Genomic DNA, 16,568 nt, shown 5'->3' with positions numbered 1-16,568 from the left:
GCCCCTGTGTGGGTATAAAAGGACCATGCTCCTTCTGTTCGGTGTGCTACTTCATGCATTACCGAAGGATGCTGTGTGAATGTAGTTCCACCTCATGAGGTTTATTAAACTTTGTATTTTCTATTCCAGTTTCTGTGCCAACTCCTTCCTATTGGTCTGAGGACTCTGTGCAGAGAAGGGCGATCCCCTTGCACTGGTAGGCCTTGCTGAGGCTTACTCCGACACCAAGGCCCTAATCGGCCCCGGGGACCCCAACCCCTGGGTCATGGCCTTTTTTTTTTATTCTTTAGGAGGGGGGCTGCGTTGCCCCCCTCCTCAGGCCACTTATGGCCCCCGGGACACCATCCCCCTGGGCCGGCCTTTGTTTTTTATTATTTTAAAAAAAAATATATTTATAGAAACACCTAGGACATGCTGGACAAACCGTATGTACCTATCAGCATGACGATTTGCGTGATATTCATTAAAAGGCGACTATGCATACAATGAATCCACGTGGAATGTATTTACACCGCCAGTGAAGCTCTGACGTGTCTGCCGCCCTACCGTGCCTAATCCCGGCGCCCCCGCCGGTGGGTACTCTCCAAGTAGACACCCTTGTCGTTTATTTATACAAACATGGGTAGCTATTGATGGGCACATTTAATACACACGCACACCAAGCCATTCAAAGGGGATTTGACAAAAATTCAACCAAACTATGCAAGAAACCCCCCTCACGGTTAATAAAACCCATATCCACCGCCGGATGTGTAAAACTTTTTATTTTACTCTCTGAAAAGGAGACAAACCTCACTTGAGAGTCAAAGCGTGCTCCTGGCTGAGCCCAATGCTGTGGTACACCCACCAGTGCCCGCCAAGTGCCTCACACCTCTGTGTTGTATTCCACCAGCTAGTGCGTATGCTATGACACTCTCTAGCCCATGTGCACTGTAACACCACCCCGTGACTATGTAATGCCACACTTGCCTTCGCACGGGTTATATTGCCCCATCTAACGTGCCTTCCTCGATGCCTATGTTATAACGCACAGTGCTATGCCATGTATATTACAATCTGGGATCCATATCTTTGTCACAGTGCATATGCAACGTTACACTCCCCAGCACATATTTTATATTACAACTTTAGAGACTAGTTAGGTTACACAACACTGCTCTGTGCATATTACACTCCAAGGCGCATATCGCATAGCACGCACTAGTGCCTGTGCTATCTCTCGCTCTCCAATGAATCTGTCATTGCGCACAATGTATTGCATATTATATTTCACGCCCCAGTTCATTTTATATCACACTTTTTGGTGCATAGTTTATACCATATACTATATCTAGTTTTCATTTTCAATCGTGCTCTCAGGACTATGTTCTATATAACACTGTGTCCACCTACCCTTTTCATGGGCATTACATTTTGCGATGGGGGTGGAGGGTCAGGGGGTGTTTTTTGCCAAGTGAGCCCGGAGTCACAGTCACAAACGTCCTCTTCTTCCTGAATAAAAGTGAGATTATGCTGCATCCTTGTTCATATTTTAAGTAGTTCGCACAGGCACACATTTTAAAAACAATAAAGTTCCTAATACCCACCTTCTCTAAACAGTTAGCTTGCTGCCCCATCCACCTCCTCCCTATCCTCTGTTGTCTGAATCCATGGACTAGCCTCCTCCCTCCTGCCAAACATGGTCTGATGTGCTGCCACTGCCCTCCTTTTAGCATGATGTACCAGTCCACTCCTCCTTCCCTCCATTGCCCAATTCTATGGCCCATCATTGACCTCCTGCTTAGCCTCTGTGCTTAGCTTGCTGCCCCTATTCTCCTTCCCCTTGCCCTCCGATGTCTTTGTGCATGCCCCTGCTCCATCCTTTTTGCCCACCATGTTCCATGGACCTGCCACTCCTATCTACTCTGAGTGTTCTGTTGAGCTGCCACTCCCCTCCCACGTGCCTATCATTGTCAGATGACTGTAACCTGTCCCTGCCACCTCCACCCTGCCTGTCCACATTCCATGACCCTATCCCCTTCCTCCTGTCCTCCATGGTCCATTTTACTGCCACACCCTTCTGCCCTACCTGGTCTGTTGTGCTGCAACTGCTCCTCCTGCCTGCCCCGCGTGGTCTGTTGTGAGGCCCCTTCCCCTGAGCTCTCTTGTCTGTGCCCAGGTCCTGACCCTCCCTTCTATCCTCCATGGTCCTTTGTGCATGCCCCTGCACCCTCCTTCTTGCCCATCATAGCCATTGTGCTGCCACTAACCCTCCCGCTTGCCATGCATGGTCTTCTGTGCTGCCATAGCCCCTCCCACCTTCCCTGTGTGGTCAGCTAGCTGCCCCATACCCCCTCCCACCTTCCCTCCATGGTCTGTGTGTATGCCATCATAGTCTCACTGTTGCTCTCCATGGTGTGTCTTGTTTCTAGTGCCCATCCTGCCTGACCTCCATGGTCATCTTGCTGCTCCTGCCCTGCCCCCTTGCCCCCAGCCCTCTGTTTCCATGTGCAGAACCCTATTCCCTCCATCCTGGCTTGTCTGTTCCATTGTAATGCCCCTGATCCATCCCTCCTGCCCTTTATGGTCTGTTATGCTGCAGCTTTCTCTCTTGTCTGTCCATTATGGTCAGCTAGCTACCATTGCCTCTTTCCCCTCTGTTCTCTGTTGTCCATGTGCATGGTCCTGTACCCTCCCTATTGCTTTCTATGGATTGTTGTGCTGCACTCCCGTCCCACATGCCCTGTGTGGTGTATTGTGCTGCTGCAAACCCTGATGCCTGCCCTATAAGGTCAGTTTGATACACCTCTCCATGTCCCTCCTGTCCTCTGTTATCCGAGTCCATGTCCCTACCCCAATTCCTCCTGCCTACCATGACGCAATGTACCATACTTGCGAACATTTTGAACTTGGTAAGAGGGAGATTTTGAAAAAAAACTGGGGTATTGATTTTCCCCTTTGAGTTACATTGAAAAAGACGAGATTGTAGACAGGAGACAGATCAAATAAAGCCCATTTGAGCTTAAAAACATTGGACGTTTCCTGGCTGAAACGGGTCTGTTGGCATGTATGGTCGTACTCCCACTGCCTCTTCCTTCTGCCCACAATGGTCTATTATAGTGCCACAGCCTCTCTTGCCAGTCCTGTATTGTTGGTTTGTTGCCCCTGCCCCCATTCCACTGCCCTCCATAGGCTGTTGTGCTGCCACTGCCCTTCCTGCCTTCCCAGTGTGGTCAAATTGTTGCCTCTGCACTCTCCTACCTGCCTTCAATTTTCAGAGTCCGTGCCCCTGGCGTCTGCCTCTCTACAGTTTCCCAATGAACAACTAGATTGCTAACATTGCATATTTATTACAAAAGTGTGGAACGCCTGATGTCATCTTGATGTAATCAAAACTGTAATACCTAGAGCATTTCCTTTAGAAATTACATATATGAGAGGGTCTTATATGCATAAAAATTATGGTTAGTGCTCTAAAAAACTAAAATAAGGACATATTTTCTGAGTTTTCAAATAGCGACAAAGAACTTTTAAATTATTTGTAATCTTTATGTTTTTTTATCCAGTTGACCACTTGATTAAATGTAGCACTTAGGGGAGAGGATGTGGTGTTACTTCCAGAGCTACAGACTTTGCAACTGGGGAACCAGGTTGGATTTTCTGCTTCAGCTCAACATTCTGTGATTCTGGTCAAATCACTTAATCTCCCTATGTCTACAACCAAAATGAATTTGATCTTGTGTGATGTAACCAATGCTCATGTAAAGCACTCCAATACCTGACAAGTCTGCACTATATAAAACTGCAAATACACAAAAAAATAAGTGTTTTGCACACTTCTGTCATTGGGCTACATGTGGGCTACATCTGGGTGATATTTCTGCTGCATTTGGGCTCTTCTGTCTCTGGTGGCCATCTTGGGAGATTTATTTGTTATGAAATGTCCTAATTTCCTCATTTACTTTTAATGAAATAGACGAGGATTTGAGAAGTCACTCAAAATGTGCCCTAATTTTTCTTTCTTCAGCACTAATCATAATTTCTATGGCAAAATGAACCCCACTCATTGTGTTCCTTTTTAAATTAAATGTTTTAAGTGTTACCAGTTTATTCCAATCAAGATGGCTTCAGGTGTGCCATACTTTTCCCATAAGTAAGACAGTAAGCGCTCTAGTTGTTCTTAAGAACACTCTGGGACATTCTGTCATTGGGCTATACTTGGGCTACATCTGGGTGATATTTGGGCTACATTTGGCTCTTTTGTCTCTGGTGGCCATCTTGGGAGATTTATTTGTTATGAAGTTTCCTAATCTCCTCATTTACTGCAGTCTCCTCAGTGGGAAATACTTTCAGTTTTTTACTTTGGTTCCAACAACAAGGCATTCAGATGTGTCACACATTTGCCATACATTCTGAATGTTAGCACTCTAGTTGCTCATTAGATCACTGTGGTAAAGCTACTGCTCACCAGGGAAGTCTGCTGCTGGTATTCAAAGTGCATGTTTCAGTCTGCATGTCAGAATTTTTTTATGAAATAGAAGAGGATTTGAGAAGTCAAAATGTGCCCTAATTTTTCTTTCTGCAGCACTAATCATAATTTCTATGACAAAATGACCCCCCTCATTTTGTTCCTTTGTAAATTAAATGTTTTAAGTGTTACCACTTTATTCCAATCAAGATGGCTTCAGGTGTGCCATACTTTTGTCATAAGTAAGACTGTTAGCGCTCTAGTTGTTCGTTAGAGCACTCTGGGACATTCTGTCATTGGGCTATATTTGGGCTACATCTGAGTGATATTTGTGCTACATTTGGGCTCTTTTGTCTATGGTGGCCATTTTGGGAGACTTATGTGTTATGAAGTTTCCTAATTTCCACATTTACTGCAGTCTCCTCAGTAGGAAATACTTTCAATGTTTTACTTTGATTCCATCAAGAAGGCATTCAGATGTGTCACACATTTGCCATGAATTCAGAATGTTAGCACTCTAGTTGCTCATTAGATCACTGTAGTAAAGCTACTGCTCAACAAGGAATCTGCTGCTGGTATTGAAAGTGCATGTTTCAGTCTGCATGTCAGAATTCTTTAATGAAATAGAAGAGGATTTGAGAAGTCACTCAAAATGTGCCCTAATTTTTCTTTCTGCAGCACTAATCATACTTTCTATGGCAAAATGACGCCCCTCATTTTGTTACTTTTTAAATTAAATGTTTTAAGAGTTACCGCTTTTTTCCAATCAAGATGGCTTCAGGTGTGCAATACGTTTGTCATAAGTAGGACTATTAGCGCTCTAGTTGGTGTTTAGAACACTCTGGGAAGCTGCAGAAGAACACAAAGGAATCAACTGACAGTCTCTGCCCTTGTTGGATGTACATGTTTTACTGAGAATGTCAGACTTCATTCTCACATGACTGAGAAAGATAATGTGAATTTACAGAAAATATGCTCTCAGTTTAGCTTATAAATCACCTTCCAAACCTCTGTGGGAAAAGCATGAGAAAATAGTTTTCTCTCAAACATGATTCATGATATCACAGCAGAAGGCTTTTTCACATGGTAAAATCACCTTAGAACACACCACAATTCCTAAAATGAGTAAGGTACCATCAACAAATGATTTATAATGTAACTAAAGTCTTAAAACCTTCTATTAACTGCAATGCTTTTTAATGAGGTGCTATCGTGTATATTGGCCCCAAGATGGCTACCAACGCTTCTTGGATGAAGTACTGACAGCCAATCAGATCTCACGTTGAGATGTGTGGTTAGGCTCCGCCCAGATATATCTATTGTTTTAACTCTGATTTTCTCAGGAACTACTGAACGGATTTACACCATTTAAGCAAAAGGCATGAGTCTGAACTGAGGACTACCTCTTTGCCAAATTTGGTGTAATTCCGTTCAGCAGTTCGGGCTGTAGCTGCGTCAACAGGTCCTATGGGAAAATGCATGGGGAAAACATGTTTTGGGAACCCCCTCTTTTCTCGGCCCCCGCTTGATTAATCACGGTGAAATTTTCAGGATAGGAGTGGACCGGAGCTTGCCAAAAGTTTGGAAAATTTTGCGAAGATTCGTCAATCGGTGCCAACGTTATTCCAAATAGAATGTTGCGGATTTCCTATGGAAAATAGGTCCTAACTATAACTACCTATTGGCGACTGTCAGTAGGTAACATATATATATATATGTGTGTGTGTGTATCTGAAAAAAGTACAGTAATAAAATATCTTTCATATTTATTAACATGCAGTCAGTTCCTGAAACCTGACTAAGCACTTCAAGAAGGGTTTGTAGTTGTTCGGGATTTAGTTCTGGCCTTAGGTATTTTAGGTATTAATTCTATCCAATAAGTTCTTCAACAGAATAGCTGTCAGGCTTCCAATACTATTCCAAAACGTGTTTCTTAACAGCCACTGACAGTGGGGCAGAGTAAGTATCCAGCTGTCACTTTCTTAGAAGTAACAGGAGACTAACAGATTATTACTTTTAACCTTAGAAGAAGGTGGAAAATATACCTAAAAAATACTGGACATCTTTCAGAAAGTCCACCTTCATACAGTCACCATGTGTTGTAATTCATAAATTATTCCAGAGCCATGCGCTGTTTTTGTGGCTTGGTTGGTTTTAGGTGAGTTGCCATCCTTCACAGCCATATCTCCACCAGAATGATTAATCTGCAGATCTGGCAGGAAAGGTGGTTGGAGCTAAGTACGTCCTGACATGACATCCAAAAACATTGGAGAGAGGCCATTGATACCTGACCAATACACATAACTTTCTGCAGTACAACGTGGGGAAGAAGGGTAGTAGAAAGGAGGCCGGGGTGTATTTACAATTCAAAGAGCATCTGTTCCACCCCTATTTTCAGGGAAGCTTGGTCTACTTCAGAGGGACCTCAGAATGTTCTGGGGGCTTCCTCCGTATCACATCCTTGTCTAGCAGGCTCATCTTCAGTCCCACTTTGGAAGCCTTCCACACATACGCTTCAAAATTAATTAATTTTTCCAAGCAGTTCAGCTGACATACAATTTTTCTTACTCATATTACCGTATTCATACAGAGTAAACTCATATTTTCTATTTATATCCCAATAGGATAGGGTGAAAAAAGAAACTGAAAGACCTTAAACAAAAGGCAATCTGCCACTATAGGCAACAGGTAAAAAAGTCTCCCTTCTGTCTATAATCACATGCTGTTCTCTGCCACCCATCATCTTACCATTGAGATGTCAGTAATTAGTTTAGATATAATTTTTAAAAATATATGTAATTATTTTGAATATGTCACTTTATTTATTTAATTACTTATATGTTTATATTTTACAAATTTCTAAAATTTGAATAAATTGCTTTGTAAATAATTATTTTATGATAAATATATTTTTTTGGTGTATTTTATGGTTGAGGTAGTGAGGGAAAGGTGTACTGTTTAGTTAAATATCGTTTTAATTAATTTTACTAGTGTAAAGTTTTGTGAAATAGCTTTACTTTTTCAAATTTTCATATTTCATTTAATATGCTTTAATTATTTGTAAGGTTTAATTTTTTTATTTGGGTGTCATAAATGTAATTCTCCACATACTTGCTCTTTACTGGGACATATTATCAAGAAATGGCGTTAAAATTATCGCCGCTTTAGCGGCAGAAAACTGCCTCTAAAGCGGCGATAATGGGCTTGATAATATACCCTTGAGAATTCCCATAGAAGCCCATGTTCTGGTGTCAACATGGGCTTCTATTGGAATTCTCTGCGGCATATTATCAAGCCCATTATCGCTGCTTTAGCGGCTGTTTTCTGCTGCTAAAGCGGCGATAATTTTAGCGCCATGCTTGATAATATGCCGCTACTATTTGTTAGCTTGGAGTTAAATTGTAATTCACCCCTGTGGTGTTCTTTCCCCAGTGTCTGTTAGATTGTAGTTAGAAAGGTAAATCTGTCATCCTATGCTTGCAATTTCCCCAATTTTTTACTCGTGAGTTACAATAGTAAATCTGAACTACTGAATGTATGCTTTTACTCCAACGTTTGTTAAATTGGAGTAAGAATAGTAAATCTGACTCTCTCCTAGATTATGCATGTTCCACAATGTTTGTTAGACTGGACTTCGAAAAATAAATTTGGCCTCTGATGTATGCACTTTCCTCCGGGTTTTTTGGATTTGAGTTAGAATAATAAATAATAATAAATCTTTCCCAATTGCTTCATGGACTAATGTTGGAATAGTAAATCTGGCACCCTTCCTCACTATGTGCACTCCACATTACTTACTGGATAAAAGTTTAAAAAGTAAACTTGCCCCGACCAATGTATAGAATTTCACCAATGTTAGATTGAAGTTAGAATTGGAAATTTGCCCACCATGAGTTAGAATAGTAAATCTGATCCGTCCAACCTATGCACTTTCCAAAATGTTCGCTAGATTTGTATTAGAATTGTAAATCTGACCTCCACAAATCTAAATGTTTACACCTTCCACAATGTTTGTTTAACTGGAGTTAGAATAATAAATCTGACATCTCTAATCTAGGCACGTTCTCCAACATTAGCACTTATAGTAATGCATTGAAATATACATATTTGTAATGCTTTTGGGTCGGATTTTGGTTACTGTTTTCATGTTTAAATTGTTGTATAAATATTTTGAATAGATTAAATTAAAACGTTTATATTTTTAAAATTATGAGCTTACATTTTTTAAATGTATGTTGTTGTTAAAGTTATTTTCCATGTGTTTTAAATTGTGATATTTATTATTTTATTTGTTTGTTTTTAAGGGTTTAATAATTACCCAACCTGCTTTTCCAATATGATTAAAAAAATTAAACATGCTTATATTTTTTTTACTTTATTTATAAAAATAAGTTTTTGTTATAAATATTTTTGAATTTACAATTACATTTGAATATGTATTCATATCAATTAAATTTATTTTAAAGTTAGAGGCATCTGTATGAGCTTCAAATTTCAAAAGTTATTGAAATAATATATATATATATATTTTAAATTAGTTTACGGAGTTTTACATAGCGCGAACTTGACCCGGTATCGGCTATGAGAGCGCTTTACACGAGCACCAGTTGCATTATATTTGGACGCATTCATTTTTGTTGGGCACAGGGAGATTAAGTGATTTCCCCAGAATCACAGGATGTTCAGCGTCATTGCTGAAACTCGAACCTGGTTCTCCAGATTCGAGGTCAACCACCCTAGCCGTTAGGCCAACTCCTATTTGTTATGTTATGGATATATTTTTATAAATATATTACAACTTTTTTTTTTTAACTTATTTTTTAACATTATTGTAATGTTAAATACATTTCAATATATAGTCTTACCTATGTAATGTCGATATTCTTTCCATGATAGTCTTGTTGCTGATGCTGTAGTGCTTTACATTAAAAGTATATAAGACAATATTTTGTATCTCAATATTTTAGCCACAATGTTTTTAGATCACAATATTTTAGTGGTTGACATGCTGTCATAGAAACAACTGTAAACATGGGTGTATTTTCTGTTTCAAAGTACATACTCCTATGTACTGTAGCATAGACGTGTGATGCAGACCTCATAGTACCCCAAGTCAGCCACTATCTTTTATGCCAGAAAGTTGGTAGTGGATGATATAAAATATCTGTTGTAAGGCTATGATTAGGAGGACCAACTTTTGCACCCCAGAGGTGGCTTTGACACATAGAGTAAGCACCTCAAATTAGCAATAAATGTGAAATTAAAAAGGGAGGTTGTGAGACAAATATGTTGAAGACCTGTTAGCACCACTGGTGAAATCCTAACCTTCCATCTAAATGTCACAAGAAAAAGTCCAATATCACTTTCAATTAGAAGCAACATTTCTAATCATGGAGGAAAGTCTTCTCAGAGATTTGGCCTCTGTTAAATGAACAACAAATGCTTGAAGTAGTAAATCGATTTTTCAAATATTCAGAAGTAGGATTCCTATCTTTTAGGGCAGGTGACTTGGTAAGATGCTTGCAACACATGGCCTGTTGGAGGTGTTGTACTTGGTGCACTTGGTGAACAGATCTCCATTTCAAGAGATAAAATTCAAAGACTACTTCATGCTGTTTGGAAGAACACACACTAAGGCCACTCCATGCTGCCCCCAGGCTACAGGATAATTTGAAATGTTCATGATGCCTCTGCTGGCACAAATTACATGTAAGAGTCCTTCTATGGGAAACTGCAAAAGGGATGCATTTCAATTTCTTGGCCAGGAATTCTTTGGCAGCTGTCATGCATTGCTTGTGTTTAAGGTCAGATCATCAGACCACCACCTGTTGGAAATCAAAACTAATGGAAATGTTTACAATATAGGAGGCATTGGAAGAGAATCTGACAAGTGGGTGATGAAAAAAGGCTGCCAATACCAAGCTACCAACAGTTTGCAGATACTGTGCTTGTTCATAACCCATGCTATGATTGAAAATTGAACTTCCATTATGAAATGTCACCAAACAGATGTGTCACCCCAAAAATATCACCAGAAACCACCAGAGACGGATTTACGTGCATATGGGGTCAGATCACTAGTGAGAGCTGACTTCGCATACCTAATGTCAAATGGAAATTCCACTTTACACAACAAGATGAAGAATTCATGATTAATGAAAAAAGTGAATAAAGAAATCACAAGAGTTTAGGAATACCTGAAATTCATGAGACATTGACATGACATTCCCATGGGGTAAGCTGCTGATTGGTGTACACAGAACATTTTTCTAATCCCATGGCTATCTACATACATTCAAGTCGACAAATTATAGGATGGTGTCAAAATGATTGTATGATGTAATCAGTAATGTCATCAATGGTGATATTTGAGACATCATCAGTGATGTCATCATTGATATAATAACTAGAGGTGGGCGGATAGTCACGCTACGCAAAGCTCAGCGAAATGGCAAAAGTTCAGCGAACATGCAGAATTGCTTGTTTCTCCCGTTCGCAATGCTTTTTTCTTGTTCGCAAATGCTGTTTGTGTGCTCGGGGAGAAATATCATGCAAACACGCATTTTGAAAACGCGAACAAGCAAAAAATTCCACGATGGCAGAATTTTTGGCAATTCCGCGTTCTCCGCGGAACGCAAAATTACCCAAATTCCGCAAGCGGAACCGAATTTACCACCAAGGCCTAATCATAACATGTCTTTAGTGATGTAATGTTTGAGTTCATTATCAGTGCTTAGAGGGGGCACAAGTTATAGTTAGCTCGGTAAACTATAACTGGTGAACTTTAGTGTTTGGACAAATTAATTCCGAACTTATTTCAACCATATTGTCAATTTAAACTCAGATTTTTGCAATGTATTTCTAAAGTTGATTTACTTAGATGCCGATTACGATCCTGTAAAAACCGGGTACGAACCGTCGGACGGAGCATATTCTCCGTCCGACGCGTACCCGGTCGCAACAATATACAAACATGGAAGTACGATTCGCACGGAACCACTATTTCCGTACGAATCGTACAAAACCCCGACCGACGAAAATAAACATACAAATGTGATCCGGGAAAGCGCCGACGTGACGTCGGGACACACGCAGCCTGCCATTCACGAACCAGGAAGTACGATTCGCACCGACGTCATCCCGCACGGCGAATATTTTCCGGCAGCCAAAAACTGCCGGGAAATCAGGACGACGCGAACAAGGAGTACCTGCACGCGATGGACAGACATGGACCCGAACCTACATGTCATCCCGGCCCTCATAGCAGTCGACCTCCTCTACAGGTTACGACGCAGACGCCGCAGAAGGTCAGAACAACAATGGGAGGGGGGAAAGGGGGGGGCAGGAACAGGGGCAGGCCACAAAACCCCCACCCAAGTCACACAGCCCACATGCCCTGGACATACCTGACCTCCAGGCCCTGGTCACTACGAGGGGGTGGGGGCGTGTCCAGCAAAGCCAGCGTCAGCCACAAGGGAAGTGGTTGACGACGCGAACCGGCAACACAACAATACAGGTATGTCCCGTACCCACGCCTTAAGAGCGTGGGTACGAGTCGTACCACGCCCACACCTACGTCACCCCAACAATGGCGGGACGGCTGTACCCACGTGGCAAAGGCCTGGGTATGGCCCGCACAAGCATGCAACAGAGTGGGTACGGATATGTATGGACCGTACCCCCACCCCCGTATGCATGGAGCGTACCCCCACCCCAACCATGTACGCATGACCCGTACCCTCACCCGCGTATGCATGGAGCATACCCCCACCCCAACCGTGTATGTACGACCCGTACCCTCACCCGCGTACGTATGGAGCGTACCCCCCTCCCCAACAGTGTAAGTACGACCCGTACCCTCACCCGCGTATGTATGGAGCGTACCCCCACCCCAACCGTGTATGTACGACCCGTACCCTCACCCGCGTATGTATGGAGCGTACCCCCCACCCCAACAGTGTAAGTACGACCAGTACCCTCACCCGCGTATGTATGGAGCGTACCCCCACCCCAACCGTGTATGTATGACCCGTACCCTCACCCACGTATGCATGGAGCATACCCCCACCCCAACCGTGTATGTACGACCCATACCCTCACCCGCGTACATATGGAGCGTACCCCCCACCCCAACAGTGTAAGTACAACCCGTACCCTCACCCGCGTATGTATGGAGCGTACCCCCACCCCAACCGTGTATGTACGACCCGTACCCTCACCCGCATATGTATGGAGCGTACCCCCACCCCAACCGTGTATGTACGACCCGTACCCTCACCTGTGTATGTATGGAGCGTATCCCCACCCCAACCGTGTATGTACGACCCGTACCCTCACCCACGTATGTATGGAGCGTACCCCCACCCCAACCGTGTATGTACGACCCGTACCCTCACCCGCGTATGTATGGAGCGTACCCCCACCCCAACCAAGTATGTACGACCCCTACCCTCACCCTTGTACGTATGGAGCGTACCCCTCATGCCAACAGTGTACGTACGGACCGTACCCCACCATGTATGCATGGAGCGTACCCCCATCCCAACAGTGTAAGTATGACCCGTACCCCCACCCCATATGAATGGAGCGTACCCCCACCCCAACCATGTATGTACGACCCGTACCCTCACCCGCGTATGTATGGAGTGTACCCCCACTCCAACCGTGTATGTACGACCCCTAACCTCACCCGCGTATGCATGGAGCGTACCCCCACCCCAACTGTGTATGTACGACCCGTACCCCCACCCTATATGCATGGAGCGTACCCCCACCCGAACCGTGTATGTACGACCCGTACCCTCACCCACGTATGTATGGAGCGTACCCCCACCCCAACCGTGTATATTTGACCCCTACCCTCACCCGCGTATGCATGGAGCGTACCCCCACCCCAACCGTGTATGTACGACCCATACCCACACCCCGTATGCATGGAGCGTACCCCCACCCCAACCGTGTATGTATGACCCGTACCCTCACCCGCGTATGTATGGAGCGTACCCCCACCCCAACCGTGTATGTACGACCCGTACCATCACCCGCGTATGTATGGAGCGTACCCCCACCGCAACCGTGTATGTACGACCCCTACCCTCACCCGCGTATGCATGGAGCGAACCCACACCCGTGTATGTCCTAAGCGTACATATCCTGAAATAGGAGGGTTGGGTGCAGAGTCCTCCCAGCAGTGCCCAGACACAGGAGGGGTGGGTGCAGAGTCCTCCCAGCAGTGCCCAGACACAGGAGGGGTGGGTGCCTAACACTCCCAGCAGGGCCCAGACACAGGAGGGGTGGGTGCAGAGTCCTCCCAGCAGTGCCCAGACACAGGAGGGGTGTGTGCAGAGTCCTCCCAGCAGTGGCCAGACACAGGAGGGGTGAGTGCAGAGTCCTCCCAGCAGTGCCCAGACACAGGAGGGGTGGGTGCCTAACACTCCCAGCAGTGCCCAGACACAGGAGGGGTGGGTGCAGAGTCCTCCCAGCAGTGCCCAGACACAGGAGGGGTGGGTGCAGAGTCCTCCCAGCAGTGCCCAGACACAGGAGGGGTGGGTGCCTAACACTCCCAGCAGTGCCCAGACACAGGAGGGGTGGGTGCAGAGTCCTCCCAGCAGTGCCCAGACACATGAGGGGTGTGTGCAGAGTCCTCCCAGCAGTGCCCAGACACAGGAGGGGTGGGTGCAGAGTCCTCCCAGCAGTGCCCAGACACAGGAGGGGTGTGTGCAGAGTCCTCCCAGCAGTGCCCAGACGCAGGAGGGGTGGGTGCAGAGTCCTCCTAGCAGTGCCCAGACACAGGAGGGGTGTGTGCAGAGTCCTTCCAGCAGTGCCCAGACACAGGAGGGGTGGGTGCAGAGTCCTCCCAGCAGTGCCCAGACACAGGAGGGGTGGGTGCCTAACACTCCCAGCAGTGCCCAGACACAGGAGGGGTGGGTGCAGAGTCCTCCCAGCAGTGCCCAGACACAGGAGGGGTGGGTGCAGAGTCCTCCCAGCAGTGCCCAGACACAGGAGGGGTGTGTGCAGAGTCCTCCCAGCAGTGCCCAGACGCAGGAGGGGTGGGTGCAGAGTCCTCCCAGCAGTGCCCAGACACAGGAGGGGTGTGTGCAGAGTCCTCCCAGCAGTGCCCAGACACAGGAGGGGTGGGTGCAGAGTCCTCACAGCAGTGCCCAGACACAGGAGGGGTGGGTGCCTAACACTCCCAGCAGTGCCCAGACACAGGAGGGGTGGGTGCAGAGTCCTCCCAGCAGTGCCCAGACACAGGAGGGGTGTGTGCAGAGTCCTCCCAGCAGTGCCCAGACACAGGAGGGGTGGATGCCTAACACTCACAGCAGTGCCCCTGCAAAGAAAAGGGTGGAGTACCCACAGATCCAATGCCCACAAATGTCAGTCAGGTGCACAAAGATCCTGCAGTACATGTACCACATGTGTGCGAGGCTGGGAGTATACACATGCATAGCGCCGAAAAGAAAACATGTCCACATGAAGTCATGACAACAGTCTACATACACAAGTACAGTGACCACCAAGGACGCCACAAATGATGCAGGTGGAGACATCGCTCAGCGTGCATGGCCCAAGTCCAACGAGTCCGTCACACACCCAGCCAATGTAGACACAGCTCAGCACCACATATTGGAAAGACCCTGCAGGGAAGATGTCAGGTTACACAGAGGAAGGAACACACCTTGGGACGATGTCACCATGCAGTAACTGCTTACATGAACAAAGTTATGTAGCCAACAGCTTGTGATGGCACACAGATACCAGGATCCACCCTATGACCAGCACAAGTCTACAATTCCCACACACCCAACACATTATCACCACCCAAAATAATGGGGCCGGTCCACCAACAGCAATACCAGACAGACAGTAGTGTACTAAGGAAAAATAAATTGCTTTAATCAGCATCCAAAAAACTGTTTGTCCCTTGAAAGTTCAAAATGTACAATGCCCATAGGGCAATCCAAAGTTCAAATCCAGGTGGGGGTCACAGTGGGACGCGTGTCCCCTAGCTTGCCTGCACAGTCAGACTCCTTCGTCTTCCAGAGCGGGGAGGGCATCATGTGGGGGGGAAGGACCAGGCACCGCAGGGACATGAGGGCGAAGGGTAGGTGTCGTGGGTGCAGGGATGGAGGACTCCAACACAGGGGGTGGGGCAGGGCCAAAGGCGGAGGCCAGGATGTCGCTACACACCTTAGCAAGGTCCTCCAGCGACTCCCCTGCACCCGAAGGAACCACAGGCCCCAAGGAGGGGGGGGGCGGAGGGATGGGTCGCAGCGCCACTGGGGGAGGGTGTGGACAGGGGGGGACTCAACCACCCTGACCGGGGACTCCCTTGACCGCTTGCGGGGTGGTGTCACTGTGGGACTCAGGGACAGAGCGGCCATGAATGAGTCTTTGCCGGATATGTGGCCAGGAGAGCTGAGGGGAGGGGATTTGGAGGGAGTGGATTGGGTGGAATGCGGACTCCCACTCTGGCTGCGTGTCTTACGTTTGCCCCCCGACCCAGTGAGTGTGCCTACTTCACCCTGTGTGTGCGTGCCAGGAGGTGTGCGTTTGACCTTCCCTGCTGGTGTGGTGCCTGTGTCTGTTGTGGTGGGTGCATGCTGACGTCTGGGTGTACGTGGGACAGGCATGGGAGTGGGAAGTGTGGATGGGTCAGGGGTATGGGGTTGGACGTAGCGCTGCAGGAGACCCACTGCTGCAGTCAGTGTCGAGTCAATGGACCTCAGCAAGTTGCGTTGGTCAGTCTGCGATGAGAAAATGCCCTCCAAGTATGCCTCCATGTTGTTCAGCACTTGGCTGTGGCCATGGAGGACATTAAGCATCACAGCCTGACCAACCTGCAACTGCTGCTGGATGTCCACAGACTCGGCATTGGCGGCAGCAGTGGAGACAGGGGCAGGGGGTGCGGTGCCTGGCAGGAAGGAGACATGTGGTGACTGGGCACGCTGGGAAGGGACACGAGCAAGTGGGAGGCGGCTGATGGCAATGGAGGGGGCGGGGAGAGATGTTGTGCCGCTGTCAGCTGCTGGTGCAGCCTCCGCCCACTCGGAGAGATCATCCTCGGACCCGTCAGCTTCATATTCTGTCGTGCCAGTGGACAGGTCCTCGGCCTCACTCT

Source organism: Triturus cristatus, chromosome 4_2 (genome assembly GCF_964204655.1).
Source record: "Triturus cristatus chromosome 4_2, aTriCri1.1, whole genome shotgun sequence".
Lineage (NCBI taxonomy): Eukaryota > Metazoa > Chordata > Amphibia > Caudata > Salamandridae > Triturus > Triturus cristatus.
The sequence above is the reverse complement of the archived record's forward strand: the minus strand, read 5'-3'. Positions refer to the sequence as shown.